Source organism: Dendrobates tinctorius, unplaced genomic scaffold (genome assembly GCF_039654945.1).
Source record: "Dendrobates tinctorius isolate UK_male_01 unplaced genomic scaffold, ASM3965494v1 ptg000020l, whole genome shotgun sequence".
Taxonomy (NCBI): domain Eukaryota; kingdom Metazoa; phylum Chordata; class Amphibia; order Anura; family Dendrobatidae; genus Dendrobates; species Dendrobates tinctorius.
The window spans coordinates 57487922-57494047 of NW_027361688.1; the positions used below are offsets into that span (position 1 = coordinate 57487922).

Sequence of the window (6126 nt, forward strand, 5' to 3'; positions counted from 1 at the left end):
GTATATGTTCTTTTGCATTTATGCTCTTTGGGTTTCCCTCCCAGGGTTGTGGGGTACTCGGTACCGGGCCGGTCTCTCAGAGGGGAATGTCACAGCAGCGGTGACCCGGTCCATGGCCCTGGGCGCCCATGTAAAAGGGGTAGAGTGGTGGAGTAAAGTTTATGAGTGATTCGTAACGCCACCTGTGGTATTCGGCAATGAAGATGTTAAGCCAACGCTGCAGACAGATCCTCTGGGACAGATGGTGTGGTGCAGCAATGATGGTGTAGCCCTCCACATGCAGGGCTGTAGTCCCAGGGCAGAGTAGATCGGTGTTGGGGAGGAGGGTGCAGTGTCTGGCACAGAGATGTAGCAGTGCTTGAGAAGTTGCAGAAAGAAGGCAAGGAAACAGCGGAATGTAGTTTCTTTACCTTTAGTTTGTAAGTGCAGTCCAGGGTCCAGATTACAGATGGCACAGGAGCCGATTAGCCTGTAAGCAACTCAGGAATCACTCTATGCAGGTAGGTTGTGTAGTCTCCTTCCTAGCGCTTACTTGAGGTACATCCAGTACTGTGTTACACTGAAGTTCCTCCTTCTTGTTTCCTCTCAGATCTACCTCGTATGGCAGACAGCTGTAGCCTTCTATCTCTTCTCTTGGCTCACCCGTTGCTGTTGTGCCTCCGAGTCTTAGGTGAGAATAGAGCATTTACAGTTTCCTATTCCTCTGGTTTCTGTTGCAGGACCTTCAGTATCCATACAACCGTGGAGACCAGGCTCCAGATCATGCGCTCCAGCTGGGAACGAGCTCTCAACTCTGCTCAGTCCCCCAGCTTCTCTCTCCACGTCTACACACTTCAACCTCCTCACAGAACTCCCTAATTTCCCTTCCTGGCCCTCAGAGAGCACTCCTCCCCCAATTCTGGTTCAGAGCTCCCTCTGCTGGCCCGGAGTGGGAACTGTGTTACATGTTATGGTTAACTGCTTGAGAGACCCTTCATTGCTTCCAAGCCTGACATCACCCTCCCTGGAGGAAGGCAATGCCACTGTGGCGACCATACTCCTGGGGGCGCCACACTCTTGGTTTACATTTGCATCTCATCATTGTCCAACTGTGCTCCATGGTTTGTGTTGTTATAGCATTGCCTGTATAACTCTATTTACCTTCTGGAGTGTATTATCATTCTTTGGGGACGATTTGGCAATGCGCTCGTACACTGCTACTAACCGCGTTCTGCATGCGGCCGGATATCTTTGTCTCTGGTGCACGCCCAGGGACTTACCCTCTCCCTGCACTGTAATTAATTACTTCCGGTGATGGACGAGTAGCATTGTTGCTCTGGTCTCCCCGAGCATACTCGGGTGATCTCCGAGTATTTTGGCGCGCTCGGAGATTTAGTTTTCATTGTCTCAGCTGCATGATTTGCGACTTGTAGACAGGCTGAATACATGTGGGAATTCCCTAACAAACAGGCATTCCACACATGTATTCAAGCTGTCTAGCAGTCGCATATCATGCAGCTGAAATCTCCGAGCACACCAAAATACTCGGAGACCACCTGAGCATGCTCAGTGAGATTCGAGTAACGAGTATACTCGCTCATCACTAATGACGTCCTGTACAGCGGTTGCAGGACCCGCCGGGTGCAACGTGAATTCGCTGAGTGTGCCCTTTCAATTGGTCGATTAAGACCATGTGACTAATCACCGGGAATATTTGAAGGTCATTGTGTAATACCGGTATGCATCCCCTTGACAAAGCGGCATTGTGTGCCTGCAAAAACACGTGTCGGGGTCTGACATCTGGTCCGTGGTCACCACTACATTGGCCCATTCTGTTGATAAGCTCTGCCCCTCGTTACTACCTCATATTGTATTACTGTTTGCTAGATGTTTCTGTCATTTATTTGGGATGGCTTCCATCTGAGTGTATGTATTTAACCTCTGACTCTTTTACTCTTAATGGGTGACCCTGGCACATCTGCACGATCTTGGTGCTTTGTTACTGTATTGTACAGATTTTTTCCTTTTATCTTTGATATTTAAATTAAGTTTATATTGATTTTTACTCAATTATCACCAGTTACTCCTTTGTTCTCATCTTCATGTCTTTTGGAGTAGGTGTTGGTCTTTACTAGTGTTAATGGGGTGCCTCTGAGGGTCCAGTCACCACAGAGGTACTGCACTTCAGCCAGAGGTGTGGTACTTCGCTCTCGGGTAAAGAGGGGGCACTACCCAGGACGCACACACTAGCACCCAACACTAGACCTCTTTAGGCCAGGGAGGAACAAGGTAGAGGGTGTGGGTGGAGGAAGTAGATAAGGGTAGGACAGCTGGAGAGAAAGCTGACAGTTGGGAGTGGAGAGTTGTCATGGCAACAGGAGTCAGTTGGAGGAGGAGTCAGGAGAAGACAGTTTTTGGAAGGGACTGGAGGAGTGAGGAGCTCGTCCCTAGACTATAGAAGAGTGAGAAGAGAAAGAAGGGGTCCTAGGGCCACGGAAAGTGAAGAATCCACCTGTGGCACCTGAATACACGTCGACTGTAGTCCAGTGGAGGGACCAGGTCGCAGTAGGGGACCGGCCCCAGACTAGTGGAGAAACTGAGGACTCAGCTAGGAAACCGGAAGCTGTGGTGACTGTATGTGCTACAGCCAACTCCATACACATTCACTGAAAAGACAGCCAGATAGGATCAAAGGGACTAAAAGAACATCGCCCGACAGGATCCGAGGCTGCTAGCTTGGGACACTGTGTATGAAGGCGCAGGGCAGAAGAGGTGGGAGCCAGCGCAGAGAGACGGCCAGGAAAGAATAGGAAGGGGGTTCTGGTACAGTGGACCCAAAACTACCTGAGAGCTGGCTGGACCATCAACCCAGAGGACACAGCACCCCGGCTGGGGATTGTAACTGGAAGAACTGTGAGTAAAAGTGTGAAAACTGCACTCCGCTGTGTCCTCAGATTATTTACTGCATTATCTGCCCTGCACTGCAACCATTTCCAACATCTTTAACACTATAATTGCCCTGAGGCATAACTCTACCCTTACTCCTTATTGCAGATTACCAGGGGTGGCGTCTCGACTTTATTTCAACTAACTTCCCCACGTTTATTTAATTGGACACCAAGGGCCACCGCTGCCGTGACAAAACCCCTGAAGAACTGACTAAGGCCCGGACCGAGTCCCCCGGCGCTAGCAGGCGTTTCAGCTGGCTTTGTTGTCCTCTTTATAGTGAGTGGCTTTTTGGGGGTTTCTTCTGAATCACATCACTCAAAGTAAGTGCTTAGTGTAGAGCGCCGGTTAAATGTGATCCCAAATGTGTAAAATGTTCCCAATAAAAGTTTCAACTCAATCCACACAAAAAAAGCAAGTCCACATTCAGGTCCATAATCTGTTAACGGAAATATAATAGACTTCCATGTTACTTCTAGTACAAAAGGCTCTGGAAAAGCAAAATGGCTCCTCACCCTCCCAAAAATAATTCAGTATTTCTGCCCTCCCAAATCCCGAGTCCCAAAGTGTGCCTAAACCACAGTTAGCATCCATATCTTTGGCATTTCTGTAGCGATGAGAGCCCGCTTAATTTACAGGTTTATGAGCTGGGCACAATGTACGGGCACTACAACGTTCTGGTCACTACAATGGAAGTTTGCAATTTTCACTAAGCAACATCCACTGCTGCTTGTTTCTGGAAAACACTCATGGAGTCAAAATTGTCACCACACCTGTAGATAAATTCCCAAAGGGGTATCATTTCCAAAACTGGGTCACTTGAAAGAGGGATTCTGCTTTCATAGCACTTAGGGGTTGTATATGAAATCCATAAACTATTCTAGGAAAATCTGTGCTCCAGGAGGCAAATAGCGCTCTGTCCCTCCCGAGTCTTGCCTAAGCCGTACTGTACAGCCATATATAGGGTAATTCTACATTCAGCAGAAATTGTGGGACAAATTTTGGTGCCATTTTTATCAAATTCCTAGTGTCAAAATATAAAATCTGGGGCTAAACTTTTGGCGATAAAAATGTACGTACCATTTTTTTTTCACTGCCCAATGGTATAAAATTCTGTGACATACCTGTGGTGTCAATGTGGTCACTGCACCGCTAGATTAATTTATTGAGAGGTGTAGTTTGTAAAATGGGGTCTATTATGGGAGGGTTCTGCTTTTCTGACACCTCAGGGACTATGCCAAAATGTGAACTCCAATATGGTGCTTCTTCCCTTCTGAGCTTTGCACTTTTGCACTGGGTCTCAAAAGTAGTTTTCAACCACATACAGTGGGGAAAAATGTATTTAGTCAGCCACCAATTGTGCAAGTTCTCCCACTTAAAAAGATGAGAGAGGCCTGTAATTGACATCATAGGTAGACCACAACTACGAAAGTCAAAATGAGAAAACAAATTACCTTGTCTGATTTGGCAAGATTTATTTTGCAAATTATGGTGGAAAATAAGTATTTGGTCATTAACAAAAGTTCATCTCAATATTTTGTTATACAGTTCTGGCAAAAATTAAGAGCCCACCACATCAAAACCCTGTCATGGTCAGCCCATTCTCCAGACCTGAACCCCATTGAAAACCTCTGGAATGTAATCAAGAGGATGATGGATAGTCACAAGCCATCAAAGAACTGCTTAAATCTTTGCGCCAGAAGCAGTGTGAAAGACTGGTGGAAAGCATGCCAAGATGCATGAAAGCTGTTTTAAAAAATCATGGTTATTCCACAAAATATTGATTTCAGAACTCTTCCTGAGTTAAAACATTAGTATTGTTGTTTCTAAATGATTATGAACTTGTTTTCTTTGGATTATTTGAAATCTGAAAGCACTTTTTATTTATTTTGACCATTTTTCTTTGTCAGAATTGTATTAAAGTATATACAAGAGTAAGGTAAAAAAATCAAGTTTACTTCCAAGGAGCTTTACAACAACATTATCTCAGATATGAATAAATAGACCTTTATTGAAAAACTACAAACAAACAAGTCAACTACACAAAAAACTACCAACCTTGTCACCTACTATTTCACATACTGTATATTATCTTTCAGCAATGAATTTTTTTTATTTTTGTATATACTTCTGTTTGTATAATATTTACTATTTTTTCATATCCTGATTTTTGTTATGATTTCACACGTACTGTGTCATTGTATATTTTTCTAGTTACTGATGAAGATCCATGTTTAGGATCTAAACGTTTAACGTATCATCTGGGATGAAATAAAAAATCATTTTCTATTTGAAATTTAAGTTGAGTGCCAGGTTCTTCTTTATATTCACAGTCTTATCTTCTGTTGTTTTTTCCATTTTCAACTTCTCTGGGATGAGTCAATAATCAATCGCCAATCTGCAACAAAATACTCTTGATTTAGTTCTTCATAGAGGCCATTCACATTGTTACAGTACACTGTTATGAACAGGTCACCGAGGAGGATGGCATGAATAGGCTAGGACACCAGGAAACCAGAAAGGTTGGTAACAGCGGATTGTAGACCACCAATCCCAACAGCAGCCGTGGAGCTTACCTAGGATGCCCTAGACGCCTCGACACAGCCGGAGAACTAACCAGGCCCAAAGCAAGAAAGGTGAAATCTAAACTGCCCCGGAGTAGAACCCCAAAGAAATAGTTAGCCCCCAAACATATATTGTCGGTGAGACAAGATGAAACACAAACGCAGGCAGAAAATAGACTGAAAAAACACATCATTTGTAAGGTAACTCACCAAACCCTGACTAATGCACTGGTAGGATGCAGCAAAGCCCCAGTGATAAAGGCTGGGGCAGCACAGGTGCATTCCACTGATGAAGACAGTCAGTAACCCATCAAGGTCTGGCTGCCTAGTGGAAAATGCACACTAATAAGGCTTGCATAAGACATAAGTCACACTGATAAGTGTGATGCATAGTGTCTGAATGGCCTATTAATGACGCCCATAGTATTAGAAGGTGGGCTGCTCAGCACTGTATACATGCATCACACAGAAAAACCAAGCCAACATGAAAGGCTCTAGCTGCATCCTGCAAAAATGATAAAAAGTGCAAAAAGAAATAGATATGGGTATTAGTTACTATTTTGGCCAAAGCAGATAAGCTCACAACCCACCGTCAAGGGTCCCCAGATATTGTGAGTCCCTAACACTAAATCTAAAT

At 44.6% G+C, this 6126-nt stretch overlaps 1 long non-coding RNA gene across 1 annotated transcript; it reads left to right on the plus strand.

Annotated features, from left to right (window-relative positions):
- The first annotated feature begins 2128 nt into the window (after window positions 1-2128).
- On the plus strand, window positions 2129-5181 carry LOC141083173 (uncharacterized). The gene is made up of 3 exons (XR_012230665.1): window positions 2129-2892; window positions 3034-3248; window positions 4474-5181. It is a non-coding gene; the product is annotated as an uncharacterized lncRNA (long non-coding RNA).
- Window positions 5182-6126: the final 945 nt, after the last annotated feature.